This window comes from Canis lupus, chromosome 19, assembly GCF_048164855.1.
Source record: "Canis lupus baileyi chromosome 19, mCanLup2.hap1, whole genome shotgun sequence".
Lineage (NCBI taxonomy): Eukaryota > Metazoa > Chordata > Mammalia > Carnivora > Canidae > Canis > Canis lupus.
Genome location: NC_132856.1, coordinates 31,913,741 through 31,940,238, shown reverse-complemented (window position 1 = coordinate 31,940,238; position 26,498 = coordinate 31,913,741). Strand labels below are relative to the sequence as shown.

Below are 26,498 nucleotides of genomic sequence, written 5' to 3'. Positions count from 1 at the left end.
CTGGCAATATGCTAAAAGGTAGAAGTAATGCAGGCATCCTTGTCTTGTTCTCAACCATTAAAGGAATGAGTTTAAACCTCTGTTCCACAAAGAATGATATCTGCCACAGGTGCTTAGTATAAAGGCTTTATCAAGCTAAAAAAATATGTATATTAAGTCTGCTAAGGCTGATTCCGTTAAAAAAGAAAAAAATTAGTTTTATTAAATGTTTTTTTGTCCTTGATCATACAATGTCTCTTGTTCTTTGCCATTTATGGGATAAGTTACAGTAACATTTTTTTAAATGCTGAAACATCCTTTCACTTATGAAAAATTAAACTTAGTCACAATTATTTCTCATACACTGCTAGATTTGAATTCTTAGTGTTTTTTAATGTCATAAGTTAGCTAATATTTTTTTACCTAGTTTTTGTTTAAAAAAATTCAAGGGGTGCTTGGGTGGCTCAGTTGGTTAAGCATCTGCTTTCCTCTTAGGTCATGCTCCCAGAGTCCTGGGATTGAGCCCCTCATGGGGCTCCCTGCTCAGTGGGGAGTCTGCTTCTCCCTCTACCTCTGCTGCTCCTCCTGCTTGTGCTCTCTCACTCTGTCAAATAAAAAAAAAATAAAATTAAGAAAAAATAATCAAACTTATAGGTTGACTTTTCTTTGTTCTCTAAGAAGTTTTATAAACAAAGATTTTCTGTTCCTTGAGATTTAAATAGAACTACTTGTCAAACTGTCTAGGCCTATTTTTATACCACAGGGAGGATTGTTTTGATAAGCATTACAATTTATTTAATAGTTACTGATTACATTTTTTTTCTTGCATCAATTTTAGCCTAAATTTAGCCTAAAACACTTTCTTTCACCCGAATTGATCTTTATTGGTGAAAAACTCACATTCTTTAACAGGTTAATAATATAATCCATAAGTATTTCTTTTACCTATTTTGTATCTATTCATAATGTATATTCTTATCAGTTTTCTTGGAATTATATCTAGCTTATTAAGCTTCAAAGAACCTCTTTCTCCTAGTTCTTTGCTTTTATTATTTCTATTTATTGCTTATTTTCTGCAATAAAACTGTTTCTTCTTTTTCCTTCCTTACTTCTTCAGATTTTCTATGTCACAGTTTTTTCTAGTTACTTGAGCCAAGCATTGAGCTTATGGGGTTTCGGACCTTCTATTCTTCCCCTATATAATAAAAGCTATACATTGCCTTCAAAGTATTCCATTAGCTAGCTCTCTCAAATGTTGACCTTTTGTCCTTTTATTACTACTCAATGGTAAAATTTTGCTATTCTTGTTATCATTTTCTATTTCACTTGAGGGTTATTTTGTAGTAGGTCTTTTCATTTCCAAACATATGGGATATCTTTCTCTTAATGATGACTGATTTTAAAGTAGTTTAATGCACTAAAACAATATCTTCTGCATTTGTTGAGAAGTTCTATACACATGGCAAACCAAATTCATTAACTATTACCCAAATCTGTTCTTTCTCTACTTACTCTGTCGTATGGTTTCATATGCTTCTGAAAAGATGATGCTAGATTTCTAACTGCAAATGTTTAATCCCTGTCAAAAGGCATCGATTCCTGCTTTCTGTACTATTGCATATGTGCATATGCTCCTACTCCTTTTACTCCCTTGAGCTATCATTCCTTTTTCCTTTTGTTTGTATTGACAAGTATAACTTTTTTTCACCCCCTTATCATTAGACTGTGTCCCTTTAAATGTATTTTATAAATAATACAGCATTTTGTTTTCCATTCCTGGGACAATTTGTCCTGATTAGTTTCACTCTCAGCCATTTATGCCAATTATTCTTATTTCACCTTTGTTTCCAACTTCTCTTTCTTTCACTTTTTTCTCCTTCCTACCTTCTCCTGAGTGGTATCCAATTTTTTCCTTTGGGTATCAAAATTATACAGCCTATTTCATTTCAATAGAGATTATTCTTTTTTTTTTTAATAGAGATTATTCTTATTGCAGTCTAAACTCGTGCTCAATTTCCCCATCATAAAAGCAGATCCATCTCTAAATCCCTTGGCATATTCTTACCACTTTAGGTCACTTTCAGATATCTTCCCCATTCTCCCCATGTCCACCTTTGGATGCACTGAAATAATTTAGCATTATAATTTCATTTAGTTACTGATATGCTGCAGTTTTATTTGTACCCTCAAAGATCTCACCTGAAAACAGTGGATCATGCTATATGTAAAGCACATCTCATTAGGTTACATGAAATATTAACAAAAATGATAAAATTTTTCTATCTCTTTGCCCAAATCCAATTCAGTCTCCTTTTTAATCATGGTAAAATTCTGTTCATTTGTGCTGCTAGCAGACATGCTTCCTCAAGTTTTCATTTCAATGGAGAAGAAAAACACTCCAGCAACTATAAAAGGAACAAAAGTAGAGAAAAGGCTAAGAGCCAATATTGTGTGATGGGAAAATTCTTGCATCTCCAGGATCTCAACTGTCTGTAAGGCTGAGATAAATGTTAAATACTCTCCTTCCATGTGAAAAAGACCAAAAGCAATTTTATTTTATAAGTTAAAGTAAAATTGCTGATTTTTTTTTTAACCAAATAAGAAGGCTGGATGTACCAATCTTCTGTTGACGTCCAGAGGAAAATCATCTCCTGGGATCTCTGTTACTTAATAAGTATGGAGATGACAGCTTCTGGCATCCAGAAAACCAAGTGCAGGGTTAGGGACCTCAGTCTAGGGTTGAGGTCTCCTTAGACTTGTTAGCAGCCTCAGCTAAGCCAGAAATAGAAGGCTGCCTCCAGAAACAGTGACTGAGCTTTGCATGTGACTGTTTACAAACAATAGTATATTAATGAACACCCAAAGTCTTATGTTTTCAGCTAGTTCTTCAATTTCTATTCTTTAATAATAACATCTGTTATCTTGAACTAAAAATATGTGCCTTTGAGGTATTAAACCAGTTTCTATTTCCCATCTTTTCAGCTGTACAAGTTATTTGTGCCGTTTCTTTACCTTTTCGCCTTCTACAACCCATCTCTGCCTCTTTATCTTCTAGAACTCAGAGCAGCTGGTAGCATCACGTTATTTTTAGAACTTTGTCTCCAAAATTTAGTACAGAAAAAGGATGTAATGCAAAGGTCTCTATTGACTATTCACATTTAATTTTGTGACTCAGTGGATTTGATCAGTCATTTTCTGATAGGGCTAGATAGGCAACCTAATTCACAGTGAAATAAGGTTCAATAGGCACAAAAGCAAATGCTCTAAAATGTTAAGTTTCCCAACCATTAACAACAGGAGATGACAACCACTCACTTCAGGGTAGATCAGGTTTCTTCCTGGTTTGCTTTCAAATGTGATGCTAATGTCCAACTAAAATAACTGCCATATGCTTCTACTCTTGTCCCCAAAAAGAAAAATCAACTGTAGAATTTGAACAGAAAAGACTCTCCAAGATCACTTAGATCCAGTCCCCTCATTTTAGAGATACTGAGTAAGGTTGCAGGCCAACTGGCTTACTCAAATTCACTGTGAACCTCAGAGGGTCTCCTTTAGACAATTATGTTTGTAGAAGGTACAAACTATTTGTAAGGATTTCCCAAACTTGGGAATCTAGGACTGCAGAGACCCCACTTTCAGCATTTTCAATTAAAAATAACTGTCACATTAGAGAATTGTTTGGTGCTAAAAAGTACATGTCAGTACTTTTGTAGGATGGTCAGCTGGTGATCCAGATAACATGCCTATGTCTATTATATTCATATTATTTTATCAAATGGAGAACACAAACTATAAACTCCTTTTTGAAAATGGAAGTACCCTAGGGGTAGCCGGGGTGGCTCAGCAGTTTACTGCTGCCTTCAGCCCAGGGCGTGATCCTGGAGACTCAGGATCGAGTCCCATGTTGAGCTCCCTGAATGGAACCTGCTTCTTCCTCTGCCTGTGTCTCTGCCTCTGCCTCTCTCTCTCTCTCTCTCCCTTTCTCTCTCTCATGAATAAATAAAATCTTTAAAAAAAATAAATTAAAAAAAAAAAAAAAAAAGAAAATGGAAGGACCCTTCAAAACCCAACCACCCAAGTTTGAGAAGCTCAGGACTTTAGCAAAGGCACCCATCAGACCATGCCCGTGAGGATGCAAAATCTTACCCAACAGACAACAAAGGACACCATTTCATGATTCTTTTCTCTTTTCCCTATAGCAAATGACTTCTTTGGGACAAATTTAAAGTCTTCATATTTCCCTAAGGAAAGTAATAGGCTGTCTACTCAAAATGTGGTCTGCAGACAAACAAGATGTGCATCCCCTGAGAGATGTTAGAAATGCAGATTCCCAAGTTCCCAAAACCAACTGTATGTTGTATTTAAACAAGATTCCAAGTTGTGTTGTAGGCATATTAAAGTTTGAGAAGCACTTCCCTAGAGCACTAGTTCCAATTAAAATCGTCATGGGAGCTTTTTTAAAACAGTAGATTCTTAAGCTCCTTCTTAGCCTGACTCCAGCAGAACCTCTGGGATAATGAAATTAAGAACACAGCTCTAGGGTCAGTCTGTGAAATGGGATAACAACAGCACCTTCTTCTCCAGGACACATGTAAAGCATGTAGTAAGTATTTTACAAAACTACTCATGATATCATTGTTGGTATTTTATGCTGTCAAAAAGTAATGCCAGGGGTTCCTGGGTGGTTCAGTCTGTTATGCTCAGTGGGAAGCCTGCTCCTCCTTCTGCCCCTCCCCTTGCTTGTGCTCTCACTCTCTTGCTCTCTCTCAAATAAATAAGATCTTTAATTTTAAAAAAGTAATAACAATTATTTGTTGAATAAAATTTGGCAACTGCCAGCTAACATATAATATTTCTGAGTTGCTTAGAAAAGTGCTTTCATATGAATAGTACAGAATTATTAAATTAAAAAGTAAAAACCATATACTTGGTACTACACTACCATTAGGTGACTACTATCCTCTCCACACTAGGGGTAGAGCAGCGTCAGTTAAAAAGTAGCATGTGAGGGCCCTGGGAGGCTCAGTCAGTTAATTAATTAATTAATTAATTAATTAATTATTTATTTTTTAGGATTTCATTTATTTATTCCTTAGAGACACACAGAGGGAGGCAGAGACATAGGCAGAGGAAGAAGCAGGCTCCTGCAGGGAGGCAGATGTGGGACTCCATCTAGGACTTGATCCAGGACTCTGGGATCATGCCTTGAGCTGAAGGCAGACGCTCAACCACTGAGCCACCTGGATGCTCCAGTCAACTGACTCTTGATCTCAGCTCAGTCTTGACCTCAGGGTCATGAGTTCAAGCTCCACTTAAAAAAAAAAAAAAAAAGTAGAACCTGACAAAGTAGAAATAGCTAATACCATACTCAGTATTTTCATTCCAAGTGATTTCTATATAAAAACTTAATCCTCCTGACAACACTATGAGGAATGTGTTTCATATAGTAACATGTATCTCTTTATGCTCAATTCCTAGATTTGAGAATCAGTGCATTCAAAGGATACTGAACCTTCAAAGCTATTGCTATGTACTGCTAAATATCTCTCACAAAAGGTTTATAAAAAGTTATATTCAAAAGTAATAAAGGCAAAAGGCCTATTTCCCCATAACTTTGTCAGCACTGGGTATTCTTTGATTCTCCAAATATCTAGTAAAAATTTATTATTCCTTAGCAATATAATATAGGGGGAAATGACGATTCTATTTTTTTTAAAGATTTTATTTATTCATGAGACACACACAGAGATAGAGGCAGACACACAGGAGGAGGGAGAAGCAGGCTCCATGTAGGAAGCCCGATATGGGACTCGATCCTGGGACTCCGGGATCACGCCCTGGGCCAAAGGCAGCCACTCAACTGCTGAGCCATGCAGGCATCTTGGGAATGACTATTCTAACTAAAACAATCTGCCATGAAAAGAGACATATCCTATGCACCTAAGAAGCCAGGCACAGTAAAAAAGAAATACTATCTTTTTGGTTACAAGAATGAAAAAATTATCTTTTATCTTGAAAAATAAATGTGTTATTTCATTATGCCTGGGCATGATAAGATTTACTTAAAAAATAAGATGCTATTTTTATAACCACTCAGCAAATGGCAGGAACCTAGACCAATCCTAGAAGGCATGACTAGCTCTCTTTGAGAGTCATCAGAAGGAAACATATTGCAAATAACTCCAGATCCTTTACCAACTGGTAAATACGTTTCAATTCCAATTCATTTAAAAACCAGGGACTCAAAAGTTAACCAAAAATGTAAATGAGCTAGAAAAGCTGCTGGATAAGGAAACCCAAGAACAACCTTACCAGGAAAGATGGCTTATTATCTCACTGAGGAAGCATATTTTCACCTGGCCAGGCTCTCAAATACATTTTATTGAGGACTTGGACAACAATCAAGGTATGTAAATGGATAGCTAGAGACGTAATTTAGGTTTTGGTGACTTATAAAATATTCTAAACTTACAGGAATATGTCAAAATTCCACAGGAGCCAGTAAAAGAACACTCCACAAGCAGGTGACAAAAACAAAGAGAAAGAGAAGACAGTCTGAAGTGTCTCAGAATTCGAGCAAACAAAAAGTGTAACATTTTTATAAAAAGAAACATCAATTTTTAGTAAAGTAGATTAAGTCCTCAACCTATCGTGTCACTAAAGAAAAATTTTCAATTGTTAAAAAGTAAAAAAAAAAACCCCTCAAAAAATAAAAACTGAAGCTCAGCTATTTATAAACAGAAAACACACAGGCATTTCAAAATGCCAATGCTTTTTCAAGATCTCACTTCATCAGCAACCTCTCTCCCACCCCTGTCACTTTCATGTGTTACAATTCTTGATTTTGTTAACCAACTTTGATCTCACTCCCCTGGTTCCTTCCCCTTCTCCTACAAAGGTGTTCAGGGATTGCCTATACTTTGACAAGTCTTAAACTGGTTCCTCATTAAACCAATTGCTTTCTCAGCCAAAAAGTACTTATTATATATTCACCACTTTCTAATCTATTCTTGTGGTGAACATGCCAGACCAGGCTCCTGTCCTCATGAAGCCTTCTAGGTACAGGGTGAGGAGGATTAGTAAGCCGTGGAGACCACAAACCAATCAACAAGCTAAAATATTTGATTGTGATTTAAAGAAAACAATTAGGATACCAAAGTAGGCAGTGACTTGGAAGGGATTGAAGTAATGGGTTTAGTGGTGATAGGAAGGGAACTAAACATCTGATCTGGGACTTGAATGAGGAGCCTACTCGAGGTGAGTATCAGGGGAGAGAGTGTTCCACGGAAACAGCTGATGCCAAGACAAGAATAAGCTCCAGGTCTTAAAAGAATGGAAGGAAAAGAGGGATGGGAGGGGCAGCAGAGTCTAAGAATAGGAGGCTAAACAGAAAGGTGAGGAGATAAGGTGAAAGGTAGGCAGGGACCACACTGTACAAGGCCTCATTTGGGATTTCATTCAATAAGTGATGAGAAGCAGCTCATGATGACAAAGCTTTAAGCTACGAGGGTTCAATTCTCCAATTTCATTTTTTAAAGCAGATCCTCACTGTTGTAAAAATCAGCTTCAGAGTTTAAGGCTCCCGTGTCCTAAGAATAAACTGAGCTACAGTTCACATACCATAAAATTCACTCATTTAAATCTACAGGTTGGTGGTTTTTAGTAAAATCCCAAAGTTGTGCAATTATCACCAAAATACATTCTTCACCACAAAAAGAAACACCACATCTGTCAGCAAGTGCTTGCCCTTTCCTCCCTACATAGCCATGGCAACCATTAATCTTTTTGTCTCTATGGATTTGCCTGTTCTGGACATTTCACATAATGTAATTATGTAATATGTAGCCTTTCGTGTGTGGCTTCTTTCACTTGGCATAATGTTTCACTGTTCATCCCCCTGGTAAGTAGGTGTCCGTACTTCATCCCTTTTCAGGGCTGAATCCTATCCCATTATTATGTATGGACTACTTTTTTCTTTAGCCACTAATAAATTGATGGACATTTGAGTTATTTCTACTTTGGGGCTATTATTAATAATGCTGCTATGAACATTCAGCTACAAGCTTTTGTATTGGCCTAGGTTTTCAGTTCTCTTTGGGTATATACCTAAGAGTGGAACTGCTGGGTCACATGGAAACTCTGTCTATAACATTTTGACCTGGGGCCAAACTGTTTTCCTTAGCCATTCTACCATTTTACATTACCACCACCAGTGAAAAAGGTTTCTCAACATCCTCACCAACAGCTCACTCCCGTATATTTTAATTTAATTGGCCTGGGCACCCTTGGTTTGTTTTGTTTTGAAGAGTTCTCATGGTAATCCTAATATGCAGTGAGGCCCAAGAACCCTCTACTCTTGCCTGTTTCATTGCCAACATCCTGACAAGGATTTACACCTAACACCTCGTACTGCCTGCCCCAGAACTCTTTGGACCTATTACATCCCCTCACCACCCCTCACTCAATAATAATGACATCTGCTATGTAGCTGATTCATCCAGTGAGAGAATAAAATACAAATAAGACATAATCTTATATTTGTGATTTATATGACCTTGTATTTATGTAATTATAACATATAACCCTGCATTTGTATAATTATATAGAATCTTATGTTTATATAATTACATTATATAACCTTATACTTAGATAAATTATATATAACCTTGTATTTATAATATAAATAGTCGTTTTCAGAGTACAATGAATGAATAAAACATTTTTAAAATCATTTATGTGTATACATGTATATAGAGGAAATCTGGAAATTCAGGATGATATTCCTGTGACAAAATGGGTTTGGATAATTTTATTGTCTTTTCTAGATACTTTTATTTTCTACCATGACCATGCATTGGAGAAGCTTTTCAAGTATCCTCAGGGAATATGAATTACCAACTCCTTTCTCCCACTGACCCACTGGAGACCTGTTCTTTAAAAAGAGCCCACCTAGAAAAAGTATTTGCTCCCAAAGTTCTTTTCATCTAGTAAAGAAAGATAAATAGAATGAATAGATGACTTCCGTTTTATACTTCAACCTGACCTTCAGTATTAAACACAGTACCATATGTGCAAAAATGTATAGAACTCAAAATTATTTATGTCACTTAAAAAATGTTTCCTGCCAAACCAAACACAGGTGGTGAAGGTCTGTAACACCAGTATTGAGGCCTAGAGTCATTTGGAAAATCAACAGCCTGTGTTTGTAGATAACCAACTCAAGAGAGAAAGAAGCCTGAAAAAAAAGGAAGCAGATGTCTAAACTGGAGGACAAAGTATGACTTGACTCCTTGGTCTGATGGAGGATGAGACTCATCTTAGCAGTAAAAATAACCCAAACTATATCTTCATGTGGACTTTAATAGCAGAGGCGAACTTACAGATTAGGATATTAAAACAATACTTTATGATGACAGATGGTAGCTACACTTGTGGCGATAAGAGTGTAACACATAGACTATAGAATCATTATGTTGTAAACCTGAAACTAATATGACAGTGTCAACTAAAAAAAAAAAAATTAATACTTAAGGGATTTTTCCATTAGAAAAAAAAAATCTAGGGCACCTGGGTGGCTCAGTTGGTTAAGCAACTGCCTTCAGCCTAGATCAGGACCCCAGGGTTCTGCATTCAAGCCTTGTATTGGGCTCCCTGCTCAGTGGGGAGTCTGCTTCTCTTTCTCCCTCTGCCCCTCCTCCTGCTCATGCTAGTGCTCTCTCTCAAATAACTATAATCTTTAAAAAGAAAAATCATCTTAATGTCATGTATCCTAGAGTAATCAAATTTACTATTGCATTTCCATTCATACTATACTCTTCATATTAATCACAAAAGATTAATAAGAGTTTATCTCCACAGGCTGCATAATAGTGTGGGGACACCAACATTGAACTGATGTCAAAAGTTCGTAGAGTATATCAAAGCCAACTGTGATCTTCCAGAAGCAGAAACCACACGTTAACATCCCTTTGTCAGTGCACAGGCCTCTCAGAGGTTAAGAGACACCCAAGGCTCTTTATTTAGGTTTCTAGCATGTTAAAAGAATTTGGAACACCAACACAAAATTGCCCAAATTGTGTTATATTTTAAACATTAACACTGAACAGATTGAAACTCCCAATGCGAACGAATACAAGACAATGATTATCACTACACACAAGAAAATGATTTCACTACATTTTAACGAACGTGAAATGTCTAGATTTTTGTGGTGAAGCAATGCCACTCACAGGTTTTTGCTAAAATGGAATCATAAGGCTAATTACAGTGTCGATTATAGCTATGTGTCACTCATAATCTATTGATGGGTGTACTTCTATTTTAAGTGACCATATTCAGCAATTTCTAATTGTGCTATTCAGAAGATAATTACATGACTGATAAAATCTATGACTGAACAGTCCACTTCAGGTGGTATGATCCAATAAGGGTGCAAGTTCAGAAATGTATGAAGACTTTCCTTCAATCCTGCTCAATAGCAGATGGAAAATTCACCTGATACTAAGGTCTAAATTCAAGGCCTTGAACCCAAGGCCATTCCAGACTACCCATCCACTGGCTTCTCCTAGAGGTCTTCAGATGTGGCTCAAATGAAATTACAAGAAGTCAAACTCCTTTAGATCTGACATGGCCAGAGCTTACTGTAGCAGTAGCAATCATGAGAGGTTCTCATTCATGGGGTCTTTAAACAGGGCTCCCGCCCAGGCCCCACTTCTGTGTATTTTGCCATCATGAAATAGGAAATAAAACACCGATTTGAAGTCAGTCCTAGTGCGACCCTTCTTCTCCCATCGTGGCTTTTGCTGCACAGCATTACACAAAGCTCCATCCAGGGCAGTTTCAATTTCATTGCCTGATAAATGCCTTCTCACTTCCCTGTGCCAGAGACAAATAGGTATTTCTCAGCATCTCGCGGAGTGACAATGGTGTTTTTCTCTTTTTCTCATCCTCTCACCACGATGGGCACTCGTCAGGGGATCTCTGTTCCTACCCATCTCATTACCTCTTCATTCCATTTGTCACCATTTAGAAATTCAGAACTCTTAATATTAGCTTACTCTTACCAACAGTAATGAGGCTCAGGCTGCCTACTGGGGAGCATCATCAAACGCTAACGAGTGTGCACACCGAGACCCACACCTGAATCCCATCACGTGGCTCCATTGTTCAGACCAGGTGGGATGTTTCTGTCCACAGGCAAGCTTCTACAGAAGAGCTGGAGTTTGCAGGGTGGCTATTATGCATTCGCTTTGGTCGTATGATTCACACAGCTTTCCTGTGTGGTTGTACTCATTTACATACTGGCTATGACCTCCCTTATAATAACACTGTACTCTTTCTTTCCTTTTTGTTCTCCTCTTCACTTGTTTAAGGACTTACTGGAGCTGAGAGTTCTCAAAGAAGAGACTAATTGGTCATTTTCTTACTGCTACTTTTTGATCTCTTCCTGACCTCAAAAGAAGAATGAGCCTCTTATAATCATCTAGGTGATCTGTATACAAACCTGCCTTGATGTCTCCCACCGTGTCCAGCATGTTGCCTCAAACACAAGAGGTGCTGGATAAATATTAAGTGACATCTATACGGTTTTCTGAGTACCTAAGAAAGATAGGCCCATATCCATAGGAGACAGAAAGATAAAGGATGAAGAATGAGCTGGTCCCCCCTTGAAACTATGACAAGGATGTCTTTGTAGTTAATGAGGGAAGAGGGGACTGACCTGAAATTCATCTCTTTCTGGACTTAATATCCTTTTATAGCAGCTAGAACCTTGCACTGATGACAACAAATGAGAACTGATTGAATACCCCTGTGTGCCAGAGCCTCTGTTAGGCACTTGACCTACATTAGCTCATTTGAACCCCAACAGCCTGTACAGTAGATACTGAGAAAATAAAACCCATAGCAGTCAAATGACTTGATCAAGGTTACCTGTTAGCTAAGATCCCAAAGCTCTTCTCAGTAAAGATTACAAAGTACTGCTCAGAAAAAGGCAGGGCAAGATGAGAGTGTGATATGGCTTTTGGGAAATGGTGACCGCCCCAAAGGTGATAGAGGCCAACATGAGAGGTTAGGAGCAGTGGCCTCACCCACGTATGAAACTCTACCTGTGTCTTTAGCTGCCTCTTCCTTTCCCCAATGAACTTCATACTGAACACTGTCCGGGAAGGACTCTGCACAGAGATAAGAATGTTTTCACAGCTTTCTAAAGCCCAGAAAAGACATTTCTGAAAGCACCTCTCACTGATATTCATCATGTAGATACAGAAAACCTATGCAGTAGATTATTTAATATGGCCATTTGTTAGTCACACTAACAAGATGGAGAGTCCTAAGCCCTTGCTATACAGCAGGCATAACGCTAAATGCTTTATGCAAGTATCTCACTTAATCTTCTCAATACCCTGTGATGCCTTTTCATCATTCTGATTTTACAGAAAAAGCACTGAGAGTGTAAGTCACTTGCCCAAGTCCACGCGGCAAATAAAAGGCAGTGCTAAGATCTGTACCCAGGGCATCGGACGTTGGACTCCTCTCTACCTCCAGCAATGCTAAGACAGACTTTCTGCCCACATTGTGTCACTTGCTATGCTTTCGATGTAAATGACCACCGCAGACATCTGCATCCAGGTGGGTGAGAAGAGCAGGGGGACAAGAAGAACACAGAAAAAAAGATGCGTGAGGAAAGGAATTAATTTTCGAGTGCACAATTGCAGCTGCCTACAGAGTCAGTCTGGCTTTCCACAGGTGGAAAGAGATTACTCAGCACTCAGAGGATGGCCATGCCGGGTATCTAAAGGCCAAACAGGCAGGCCAAAGGCATAACCAAGCACTTTGACTCTCCACATGACCCTGCCTTGTGTGCTCACCCAGTTCACCCATGACATGACGGCACGCAGAGTTCAGGGCAACTCTACCTCGAGTGTGTGCTGTTGCTAAGGGTAATTTACGGCAACTTTCATCGCCAAGTGGGCTGCAAAACACAATAATTAAAAGGCTGACAAGCAATCACTGAGTGCATCTGTATTGTTGAATGGATTTTGAGTCCTAGGAAAATCACGATGAGTGTTCTCCAAGAGCAGCATCTTTAGAATTTTATGATCTTAAAGCCTCTTGCTTTCAAAAATAACATTTCAAATGCCAGCTACGAGAAGCCTATACATTTGAACCTTGGTTTAATGACAAAAAGTGAGAAATGGTCATTGCTTTTCCAGAAAAGCAAAAAACAGGATTTTTTCTTTTATTTTCTCTCGAACAATTTTTGTCCCAGTTTCAAATGATTTTTAGATGATGCTTACTCCACCAGGACAGAGGCTTTGTTGGCACAACCTAAGTCCTCTCTTGATGGTCCTCCATAGGCCACGCACAAGCTGCCTGAAACCACATGCAGAATCGCTGCTGCTGAGGGAGAGGTGTGCTCTCCACGCCCTGCCCCTCTGCACCACCCTGTCTCCGGTCATCTCCCCGACCTGCTTCCCTGATAGACAGACAGATGCATGAAGCCATTTCATGATTCATCAGAGTTTCATTCAGCATGCTTCTTAGAGTCCTAGGCTACCAATACTTATTCCTCCTGTCACCATGTCCGAGAAGAAGAAACTGTCCCCACTAAATACAGATCCCCAAGAACTCCGATCCTCAGTGAAAAGAATAAAAGGTGCTTGGTAAGTAAGCTCACTGATTTTGTTTATATTGGGATTGGACTCCCGTCTGGCACTGTGCCTTCCTCCTCCTGTACCAACGACAGACATCACTAATCAACTAGGTTGTCCTTCTGCATGATTTCCTTAACAGAACTTTTGAGATAGTCATTACCAATCAGGGTTTGCTGCATGACACTCATAACCTGTTTTTCATTACAGTTCTTTGGACGGGAGACTCAGAGAGCTTTCACGGCAGTGCTGAGACAGTTCTATCCATTTCAGGGTAAGGACACAATAACACATGTGAACTCCCAGAATCTCAACTCTTCGAATTAGGAACATGAATAATAAACTTCTAGCACTGAAATAACATGTCCTATGGTAATCCTCTGACTAATCACCTTGTTAATAAATATCTAAAGACCACATTTTTCTCTGGGCTTCCAGCTTCCATGGGAACATTCTGACGGTGACATAATTTTTAAATTAGTAGGTTTATTCATAGTTTTACATTAGTAAATGTCAAGCTTCTTACTAATTAGCAAATTCTGTAAATCCACAGTAGTATTAATTTTCAACTATACAGCAAATTAATGAGAAAAAAAGAGAGACAATTAAAATTTCCCTAAGGGGCACTTATTTCTATGAAATTCAGCACAAAGCAAGAAAACATTAACCCATTTTGAGGGTGCATTTAGGAAGGATTACAGAAGATTTGTCACTGTCACCGAGGAGTGAAGTGCACATTTACCGTGGAGTACTCTCTGTTACAGCTAAATTCTCAGATAACATTTTCTCAGGTTGCTGTGGCTGGGATTTCACCTCTTGCCTTCAATATTGTTAGATGCATTTTTTTTTTTTTGGCAGCTTCTCATTTAATAAGATTCTATTATTTCTTTGTTGATGTTTCCACTCAAATTGCTGGTGCACTTTTTCTGGCTTTAGAGGACAATGCCTGGTATAATATTCGGATCTTCAAAAACCGCCTCACAAGAGTCTCTTGCTCACCAAGTGCTTGTTAATATAAATCTCACTTCCTCCACTAACTCACTGAGAGGGCAGAAAACATACCTAACTCTGGGTGGCTGTTTAACCTCCCAGCTCCAGAAAAGGAGAAAAAGCATATCCCTCCTATGGGCACTTATGCCATTTCTTTACAAAGCCTTCCTACAAACACTGTTAAACAAATCCGCTTGTTTATTTCAAATTCTCCTTCAATTGCTTAAGCCTATTGCTAAGATGGTAAAGTCCTCCTGTGTTGGTGGCCATGGAAACCATCTGTAGGTATCATGGCACCAGGTCTTCTCTTTGCTTTTCTGGGCACACTTGGCTGAAGACAAGCTAAAGCCCTATGTTCCCCGAGGTACAGAGGTTACAGGATGATGCTCCCCGCCCCCCACAAAGATTTCAGATCACAGTTAATACCAAAATTAAAATGCACCATGGTATGCTCTGATGGGCAAACTGCATAATATATAAGTACACAAACGAGGCACACAGATAATTATAGCTTACATTTGGGGGCAATTTCCTTTCACTACTGTGGCCATCAATGATGCAATCTATTAAAAAATAAGGTCTTCATCAATTAGCGTAGTACATGTGGAAGGGCCTGGCCTACCTCTCTGTCCTTTTTACAGTATCTGTGACACACTCTGAACATAACATCAACACCCCTCGCGCACCCACCCACAGCCTGTGACTGGACATTCATTTCCCCATCTCACATACTAGACCCTGATCTCCTTGAGGGCAGAGAACGCAATCTGAGATCAGGGTTATCTACAGCCTCCCTCCCCAAGCCTCAAATTGAGAAGCCATGTCAAGTGGGAAGAATAGCTTTATGAATGGCTGGGCATTTCCCATCAGTCTCTGAATCCTAGAAGCAAACTTTAACGGACTCAGGCCAGAAGCCTGATGGATTTTCCTGCTGCCTCACTCCAGGGCCCCAGGTCCACAGTTCTGGTCTGACTGGATTTCCTCCCTCAGTCCAAGGTTGAAAATGGTAACTGGGAAGAATCAGGCAGGTCTTTTATGGAGACTAATGAATGCCCCATTCTGAGCAATGGGAAGGCCAAGCAAAAGAGGGCAGAGTGCAACACCTTTTCTACATTTAAATGACAAACTTTCTCCCACTAGCATGTAGGCCATAGCCCAGTACGTGCCAGCTGTCATGAGGGAGGGCAGCTGCTACTTTTCCTAATTGAAAGAGTGTGTGTGGAGTGCCTGGGTGGCTCAGTCAATTGAGCGGTTACCTTGGACTCAAGTCATGATCCCATGAGCCCACGTCAGGCTCCCTGCTCAGCAGGGAGTCTGCTTCTCTCTCTCCCTCTGCTGCTCCCCCTGCTTATGTGTGCTCTCCCTCTCAAATTAATAGATAAGATCTTTAAAGAAAGAGAGTGCAAGAGCATAAAAGAGGGGTAGAGGGAAGGAAGGAGCCAGAGACTAGAGAAAAATTTCCTAATAAGTAATTTTCATTTAACATTCCCATAAACATAGCAGCCAGCACAGCGCCTGACAAATGGTCAATACCCAATAAACATCATTTGAATAATGGATTCATTTAATAAACCTTTCAATACCTCTGTCTCTAGGAGTTAACAGTTTAAGGCATTCTGAAAGAGACTACTATCTTAAACCAAACCAATACAGTAGAATGCCCTACAGCACTGACATATGTGTAGGAATTAAACATCAAATTACCAGATAGATGCCCAGGCAGGATCTATGTAAAAGCCAATCTCATTTTGTTTTTTTTTTTTGGGGGGGGGGGTTGTATATTTATTTTTATTGGAGTTCAATTTTCCAACCTATAGGATAACACCCAGTCTCATTTTGAAAGCAAAGAACAAAGCCAATATCCGAGGCCAACCTTGGAACATAGCTGTTCTTCCAAAGCACCTGGACCACAAGACAACAAATTTTAGTTCCTCCCTTCCCCACCTCCTGTTTAAACCAGTTACAGCCAAGTTACAAATGTGGAATCCTCAGGAGTTGACAGAGTAAGAGCTAGTCAGAGAAGTCTAAGCCATTGTTCCTAGCCTCAGATGATGATGAAACAGTGGGGAAAGACCACCTCTAGCAGGGATGTTGAAACGGGTAGATCTTCCATAGCCATTTGGGCAGAGGATAGGAGAATAGCTCTATGCTCATACAGATAAGGATAAAAAAGTTCAGGCCATCATCCACTGTGACTTGAAAAGGCAATGAGTGACTGGACTTTGTGGCTCTGATATCATTCAATTAAAAATGAGAGTTGGGGATAGAAGGACAGATAGTTCATTTTCTTTTATGAAGGTTGGTGCCTATGCTCAGAGAGGTGGGTGGACTATGGTCTCTTATCAAATGGTACTGACTTTGGCAGCCTCTTGATAATAGAATGGGCTCTAACCCCACTACTCCCAGAAAAGACCTGTTGTCAAGTAGTTAGGACCATTCTTGATACCAAACACTCCTCACTTTTTACTGCCCTGACTATAGGAGTCTGGAAATTAGTTTCTTATTAGAATGAAAGAAAAGAAAGGAAGGAAGAAAGGAAGGAAGAAGAGAAAGAAAGAAAGAAAGAAAGAAAGAAAGAAAGAAAGAAAGAAAGAAAGAAAGAAAGAAAGAAAGAAAAGAAAGAAAGAAAAGAAAAGAAAGAGAAAAGAAAGAAAAGAGAAAAGAAAAGAAAAGAAAAGAAAAAAAAAGAAAAAAAGAAAAGAAAAGAAAAGAAAAAAGAAGAGAGGAGGAAAGAGAGAAGGAAAGAAAGGGAAAAGGGAAAAGAAAGGGCTAGGAAAGTATGGCGATGATCCCAATTGTGACTAATTATTGCTCTATAACATGCTTTCCCTATTTTTAACCTGAGTTCTCCTTCACTTATTCAATGTCTACTGGGTGCCACATCTTATGCTGTGCCTTAACAAGAAAGAAATGGTCCCATCATGGAACTTATGATTCATCTGTCTCAGAGTAACTAATTCTTATTTTACTCAGTAACTATATACAACAATCAGTGCCCTTTATGGTTATGGGGATACAGCAGTAAATAGAACAAACAAGCTCCCTTCTCTGATCAGAAGAAAACAATGAACAAGTAAGATTTTTTTTTTTTTTTTTTTTTTTTTTTTTTTAGGCAAGTAAGATTTTTTGATAGTTAAGAAAGTTGGGAAAAAGTAATAAAAGAGGGATAAGAAGTGGATCACTATTTATGGTCAGCTGATCAGGTGGAGTACCTCTGGGAAAGAAAGTCTCACTTGAAACTGGGGTGGGTAAAGAAGCCAGTCAGCCAAGCAGGGTGTCACAGCGGCCTGATTTTTCCCACCTCAGGTTTTAAAAGGAGTCTGTCATGGAATGTTTTGCAAGAGTACAATAGTTGGCCCAATTGGCCTTATTGGGTTCAATACCAACCAGCCCCCTCCTGGGGAGGAGTTGTGCCAGCATCACCTGGGAGATTGTGAGGAATGCACATTTTTAGCTCCAGTCCAGTCCTCCTTGATCAGAAGCTGCATTTAACCTTGGACCTAGGTAATTCATATGTGTACTAAGACTTTGAGTATTCCTAAACTAAGATCTAAAGCCATGTTGACCATGCCTGGTCTCTATCAGCCATTCCTTTGTTTCACATTTTATTGAACAAATTTGGGAAGCAGAGCAGGGCTGAGGGCTGCTGTTTCCTGGGGGCTCTCAAAACTTTCTGATTAATGAGCAAGCCCAAAGGCTGCTACATGGGCCAAACTGAATTATGAATAAAATCAACTAAAAGATGGCCAGCATGGCTGGAGTCTGGTGATGTAGGGAACATGATCTAGGATTAAGACAGAAAGATATGGTTAACATTCAACATGCATTGCCAGGCTAAGCCATCTAAATTTTATTCTTATTGAAATGAGTAGCCTATGCAGGTTTTCAAGCAAGGAAGTAGTATGACCTAATTTAAATTTTAAAGAGCTTATTCTGGATGCCATATAGAGAAAGGACCATAGTCAGCCAAGAATAGAAGTAGCCCATACAGTTAAGAGGCTCTACAAGTCAAGGGACAAAAGGTTGGGGCTTGAACTAGCAAGACAGCCACAGTACAATGAGAAGTGGTCATATTCTGGAAATAATTTTGGGAAATTACTAATGGATGGAAATGAGGAAGAAGAGTTAAGAAACGGGAGTGAGGGGGTGTTGGAGGGGATCACAGTAGCCCTGAGCACCGTGATGAGGCATGAGGGTGGACCCACTATCCTGGCCCTCTGGGCTTCCACCTACCATAGGCCACACAGTAACTCATTCTGATGATCTAGTAACAACCAGCAGCTGGGCTGATCCCAAGTACAAAGTAAGAGAATCCAAGAACCAACCACACAGCTTCTCAGTTGATACAGAAGCCCTGCACTCCCGCTTCCTACTCTATTCCTCGTTACTGGATTCTAGAAGGCCCTCCCTCCTTCCTTGAAAAATACCAGAGCAATGGATTTCATGGAAATTAGTTATTTAAAAACAAAACAAACAGTAATTCAAGAAAATACTTCAGGCACGTACAGACAAAGCCAAGTTTGAAAAGAAAAATCCTGAATATTTAAATTAACTGACTCTCTTACAGTTGATGTTTGGCACTAAGAAACAGATTGCACATTGCTAAACTTCTCAACACTTTAGGAGACAGTTGGCACCTAACTACTTCGGCAAAACGAACTACGCTCACTCCTGGAACTCAACCTTTTATCCTCTAGAAAGGCCATTTTTAATGAGTTCCCTTCCAGCTTTATGCTGTGCTCATCCTTTTGAACTCGATCTTTATTCAAAAAGAACGTGCATCGTGAAAGTGGTGGCAGCCATTAAGAGGTCAGCAGTGATCATCTTTACATACAGGAAACAAAGCATTCCTCTCCCAAAGTCACTCTGCTGCTCTGAGGACTTACACCTTCACTATTCCATGTAGACTAACACATTTATGACAATTCATTAGGATACAGATTCATTCTTTGCTTTCAAAAGTATTCTCTTCTCCCTTATGTGTTTTCCTGGTACTGGTAAAAACAGGCTTTCCAATCAGGCTCACCTTCTTCTTCCCTATCTATGGCCCAAACCCAAACATTTCTCCTCTTTTAGTTGCACTATTTTTATGTGTGTTTTGTACCCAAATTCGGTAGAGGGTTGACAAAGAGCAAGGTAACATTCCAGGCAGTATCTTTTAAATAGAATTCTATTTTCAGGATCCAGGATGTGGAACAGTTGGTTTTGAATTTGTAACTTTGATACCAGCATGTCCCTCTTTAAATGAGCTTCTAAGGATGCCTCCCGGCCACCAAAGAAGGCTGGCTCAGCTCATTTCAGTACTGTGATAAAGGGATTGAGAATTTTATTCCCAAGGGGGCTAAATCTTTTATCGTGTCCTAACACCAATTATTTTGCAAATTAGAATCACTGGTTACATAATGTGACATGTTGAAGGCATGTGGATGGACAGGAACAAATCCACCAGTACTTCTCCACCTACGTGTCTGTGGAATCATAGGTTAGCAGGGTCATCCTCAGGCTTGAAGACCATAAGATGTAATTATGAACATAAATTCTAATCTCAGACTGCCTGGGTTTTTACATTACCCTAACTAGCTATAAGAGTCTGAGAAAGTTCCTTGATCTCAGGCTCGCCATTTACCATATAGCAGTGCTTCCCAAATTATTCACCTGGGATTTTTTAATATGAGTTGTATTGGAATACAATATACATTCCATAAAAGTCACCAATTTAAAATGTACAATTCAATAGTTTAATCTATTCATAGAGTTGTACATCCATTACCACAATCAATTCTAAGCCATTTTCATTGCCACTTGGGGATTTTTTTTTAAATCCCAAAGCCGAGGCTATGCCCCAGATCGATTAAATCTAAGTATCTGGGGCTAAGACTCTGGTATCAACCATTTGTTGCTCTCCCAAGGATTCCAAAATACAGATAAGCTGAGGCAGATGTGGTTCATTGAGTCATTGTCAGGATTATGTGGGAAAACAGAGACACAGATGGAAAAATGGGAGCTTCTCAGCACAGAGGCTGACCTATATATAATAAGCATTAAAGAGGTGGTGGGAGTGATCACAGTGAATAAGAGAGAATGGAAAGGACTCGTCAAACAGTCACACCAAAACTTGTATCGTCTGGACTGCGATGGTGAATTTGAATGTGTAATACGTTTGACAGAAATGCATATCCACGGATGGCATATTCTCCAAGAGAACCTAACTTAGGAATGAGACTTTTGGAGGTGGGACAGAACCCACGAAGAGACAGGAGTTTACAACTTTTCTATCACACTTTAAGTAATCGCCAAGCTTCCCGGCCCTCTAAGAAGCTGCTGCTTTGGCTTCAGGACACCACTCAAGTCCTACCCCTCCGTGAAATCTTTTCCCACTGGATATACTCCTTTTCGTGTCTTAGCATTTTGCACACCACATAATACAGCACTTACCACCCTGCGCTGGGTTCATTTAGAAGTTAGTCTCCCTCACCAAGGGGCAAACACCTTACGGACAACAACAATACCTAATACATTTAAAAAAAAAATCATCTCCTGAGCATAGCATGTGTTTTGATGTGGAGTACATAAATGTTCGTTGGATTGAAACATAACGAATTCTTATCAAACACTGCCAGCCCAGGAATGAAGAGTGCATTTGTTCCAAAGTTCTCCAAATACTTAGTGGCCATTGTCGCTCACAGAAGATTGGCAAGCAAGACCTGCAATTTCGCTCCATAAGGCACGTCCTGAGGAGCATTGCTTTGGGTACTTAAGAACTCCAGTGAATAAATGGCACAACCACAAGCTGTTATTAAGAACACTGAATTATGTATTACCAATACTGAGATCGAGAAAAAAAAAAAAACTGTCATCGAGGGGAAAGAGATTAATATCAATTAATTTTCTTTTACAGTAGATTATGCATAAGTCTTTGGGCTTCTGAGGAAAATTTCGGAAAATTTTATAGCATGCAGGAATTTGCATATACTCCAGGAACAAAAAGCAGGTCCCCAGATGGGTTAAGAGGGTAACAGTCAAGATGAAGAACAAAAGACAGAAGCATTTCTACAAGTGTAGAGTCATGGGGGTGGGAATAAATGGCAGGCAGGCTTTAGAGCGAACAGAAAAAGCTTACAGATTCAAAAGAAATAAAATTGTAATTACAATAGCACTTAGATGGTTACACAATAAGCAATACTATTAAGTACCCTCTCCGGAAAGAATGTTCTTCGAAAACTCAAAAGCAGATAGTTAACAAAAGCCACCAGGTAAAGTCTATGGGAGGAAAGATTCCTTTTCGTTAGTATCTTCAAGTGCAAGATAATAATGTTTGATTTGTGGCATGGAATTGAATCCAAGAGAGTCACCATATAGTAAACTTGGGCAAATCATCCCTCTGGCCTTTACTTTCCATTTCTAAAATGAAGCCTTGGATCAAGATAGTGCTTCCCCAAGTTTGTTCTGGAAGATTTAACAAGCATTACTTGAAGAAAATGTTTCATGTTCAAACAGATTTGGGAAAGGATTGGATAATCCAACTACACAGGTTTCTTCCTTTCAGGGCTTGGCAGAAGGTTATCTGTTAATGCTAGTTCTACGAGGGAACGTTGATCTGTAGCATTTCCCCAACTACAAAAAGCTTCTGTGGCAGACCTTATCAAGGGACTAGAATTTACCGAGCTCACATTAGAAAATTCTTGACTGTAAAGAGCTTGCAGCTCCTTTTCTGGGTTAAAAGTCTAGGAATTCCAAATTATTGTCACTTGAAACCAACACCACAAGATAACAAACAATAGCCAACTAAGGTAACAATTAGCATTTGGGCAGAAATTAGATACAAAACCTTCCATTCCAAAGCAGTACCAGGAAGGGGTAACTGGTATTCTTCTCTGTACATATATATAGAATTCCTTTATTTTATTTTAATTACTCTAAGCTGTGCATCAGTGGGCTAGATTTATGTTGTATTTAATATTTATTCTATTTATCAAATATATCCATCACATCCTAGCTTCTAGGCATGTTTACAAATAACACAGGAAGAAAAACAGTTTGTTGATAACATAATGGCTTAAAACTCCACAGTCAACATTTTCCAGAAAATCTCCCTCCCAGTCCCTCTCCTTCTATATCCAATTGTGAGGTCCAGCAGTATTCCGTGTTAGCCACGCCCTGTGGTCTCTCTTCCTGCCCCTGCCCAACTCCTACCATCCAGAATCCTAGAACATATAAAACCAAATACATAATCTATTTGAAAAAAGGACAGAAGCCTGTAAAAGGGAGAGCCAGATTCACCACGCCATTTCTTTTGACCTGTCAAAACTCCTTTCAATTTCTTAAATAAAATCTTTTTTAAGAAGTCCTTTCAATAACCTCATTTAAAAAAAAAAAAAAGCTTAATGCTGGCTGATAAAACAACATCATAAAAAGGAGAACAAAAATAATGTAAAAAGAGAGAGTAGGAGCAGAGGTCTGAGATCAGGTGGGCAGTAACCAGGGAAGTTACTTCACCACCACCACCAATTTGCTTGACGTGTAACTTTTTTTTTTTTTTTTCATTCTCTCGGCATCCCTGCTAGGTAGCTCCTAGTGTTCCTATTATTTGGCTGATAAAACTGAGGCTCAAACAAGTGAAATAAATTGTCCAAGTCGCCAGACCCAGGACCTGCACTCAGGTCCTCCCAAGGCCAAACTACAAGCTTTTCCCAGAACTGCTATTTTTACGCCAGAAAATGTGGACTAGTAGTCACTCTCTTAATTGCACAGAGCTTACAGGTGGCAGCACTCCATGGACTCGGATCCTAAGGCTACCACAATGTGCTTCCCAGAATCATGACCATTTCCCTCAGACACTTTCTTTCCCCCACAAAACTGTCTACCTCCTTCTGGATTTGAATTTCTATGAAAAACCAGATACTTGCCAATAAATGTCCCAGCCAAAGCCTGGCCCATCTGCATTTCTTTTGCCCACCTCAGATCCCAAATTAAACATCCACAATAAGGAATGCCTGGATGGCTCAGTGATTGAGTGTCTGCCTTTGGCTCAGGTCGTGATCCCAGGGTTGTGGAATCGAGTCCCACATTAGGCTCCCTGCGGGAAACCTGCTCCTCCTTCTGCCTATGTCTCTGCCTCTTTCTGTGTGTCTCTCATGAATAAATAAATAAAATCTTTAAAATAAATATCCACAACGAGAACAGGATGGAAAAGCCAGAATGCTGCAAAAATCTGACTAAAAGGCTTGTGCCCCTCCCAACACCCTCCAGTATGGATTTTGTTCCCTAGAAATCTGTACCCACTCTTACTAAGCCATGGTCTGACCTGCAGGATCTAGAGCAGCTCCAGGAAGCAAGAGAAAATGCAACACACAGCTCTCTCCGGGCTTTCCAGAACAGGAAAGGGCAGCTGCTCTCAGTTAAAGGCTGGAGGGAGTGAGGGCTCAAACAGGGATCATCATCTGGATTCTGACCTTTCTCCCACTAAACTGAAGATTCTCCCTTGGTGATGATTCATTGTGTCTTCATTCACATTGTGCACACTTTTCACTATTACCTTGCGCACACTTCTACTTCCCAATTAAAAATGATCCCAGTAGCTGGGAGGGCGAGAAAGGGCATGGAGTCTGGGAGCTTCCAAGACTTCCGAGCCTCTCTGTTTCTCCTGCCTTTCTGCTTTCTCACTTTCTGCCATTCCTTGAAGAGCAACAAAGGAAGCAACTCCAGCAAAGCCACATAAGTCTGAGATTTAGCTCTCAAATTTGTCAGTTGCAACCTTGTAGCTCCTTTTCCATCTGTGCTTTTTACCTTAGCTTTTTTTTAATTATAATTCTTCCTATTGATTTTAAGCATAGCTCAGAGTAACACTAACCAGCGCTACATTAGCTTAAAACCAAACCAGCTGACCTTATCTGGTAATGGGGCACAGCTGAAGAAGGCATGAAGCTCTCAAGAAAGCATCAGCCACAGATGAAAACAAGGCATTGTGGAACTCGTGTATGAGTTCTGTATGTCCCTTCCAAACCTTTGAGAATCACAGCCTGGGAATGGAAGCAACTGCGAGGTTGTGAAGAATCCATCCTTGGATAGCAGTCCCAACCTTGACTACACCATGGTCCCATTGATCACTTTAGAACAAAACAGTTACTTAAATGTGCAGCCCTGGACACTCCTTGTTACTGAGTTAAAAGCAAAGCTCCATCAGTTGACCTAGGGAGCACCCATTGCTCACCCCATTTCATTCCTTCCACCTGCCAGGGTAAGAAAAATCAAGGAAGACATGCCAGTCCACACCTGCCTCCTCCCTCCTGAGAGAATGAGCCGCTGCTTCCTCTGTTTTATCATGACCCTCTTCATTCTGGGTCCCCCGTCCTTATGTACTTGTCTCCCCATCTGGCTGTCCTTCTTCAACTTAGGAACAGTACTGTCTCATCTTGACAGCCCCAAGAATAGAGACGATAAACAAAAGTGTTTGATGGGGTGAAGAATGAATGAATGGACAAATTTTTTTTTAATTTAGTCTCCAAAAAAAATTACCTTCCAGGAGGGAAGTCAAGACATACAGTAAAATACGTGAGATAAAACAGTAAGTGATAAAGATCAGAATAAGCAGCACAGGAGGAAGGGACCTCTGACAGGGATGAGAAAGTTCTATTGGGAGGAAATAATATCTATTTTCAAGGCCTGCAAAGATCCAGATGCCCAGAGACCTTCAACACCAAACAAGAGATTCTATTTTTTGGTCTAAATGTTAGAGACAGGCATACAAGGAATATGAATCTGGTGGGCAAGGTGGACTGGAACTCGTGTCAGGGAGAGCCCACCATTTGGAGAAACTGGTTTACACAGTAGCAGAGGAAACCCTAACCAGTTACCTGTTTTAACCAAACACTATTTGTATTTGAAAGGATAGAAGAGTTAATACCATTGCACAAACAAGAATTAATATTCACAGAGAACAAATGGCATCAGAGACAGAATTCATAGGTCAGATAGGAACTCCCAAGTATAAACCCTAATTCAAATTCTCTGAGAGCTTCTAGAACATTCTGCACCTATAAGTTAAGAAGAGGTTGTTTATCCAACAAGAAATAGATTCATCCCTGATGGCTACGTAGAGTCTTGATTAAAGATGTGGGCAATGTTAAACAATCAAACAAACAAATGGACGATGAATGGTGGGGCACCAGAGATTAGCAATAAGGAGGAGCCATTAACGCCTACTGCTCAAGGCACCTGAAGAGGAATCTTGTTATTCAGGGCCGGTTACTACTACTCTGGAAGCCAAGTGGTCCAGAGGGAGCTGCAAGGACAGAAGGACACAGGCGAGGCCACAAGACAAAAGAGAAGAAATATTCAGACTGCATTTTCTGCTCTCACTGCAGACATGTGCTCATGCCTCCCACTAGGCAAACCAGCAAGGAAGTGGAGGGATGAGGGACAGGGAATAGCAGAGAAGGAGCCTTAGTGAAACAAAGCTTAAATAATCCAAGAAGCTATGAAGGAGGAAAAATCCAAGTGTGTGTGGCGGGGGGAGGGGGGAGAAGGCAAGAGGGTCATTGGAAATGAAGAATATGATTGATAAAAACAAAATTTAAAAAAAAATGTGGAAGGCAAGGTACAGAACATTTCATAGGGCAAAAAGGAGATGGAAAATATGAGAGGGACGCCTGGGTGGCTCAGCGGTTGAGCGCTTGCCTTGGGCCCAGGGTGTGATCTTGGAATCCCAGAACTGAGTCCCACATTGGGCTCCCTGCATGGAGCCTACTTCTCCCTCTGCCTGTGTCTCTGCCTCTCTCTCTCTGTGTCTCTCATGAATAAATAAATAAAATCTTTAAAAAGAAAATATGAGTGGGGAGTCAGGAAGCATGGAAGACGGGTCCCGGAGAGAGCTCTTGA

The 26,498-nt window shown here is 39.8% G+C and overlaps 1 protein-coding gene across 14 annotated transcripts in view; it reads right to left on the bottom strand.

Annotated features, from left to right (window-relative positions):
• The window catches only part of FHIT (fragile histidine triad diadenosine triphosphatase), a 1,386,045-nt gene that overhangs the window by 768,833 nt on the left and 590,714 nt on the right, over positions 1–26,498 (bottom strand). The window contains exon 1 of one of the 14 annotated variants that reach the window (XM_072785580.1): positions 403–539. The exons of the other annotated variants lie outside the window; for them this stretch is intronic. The gene's annotated coding sequence lies outside the window, so the exon portion shown is untranslated. Of the gene's footprint in view, positions 1–402; positions 540–26,498 lie in introns of those variants that run through there. 14 annotated transcript variants of the gene reach the window in all.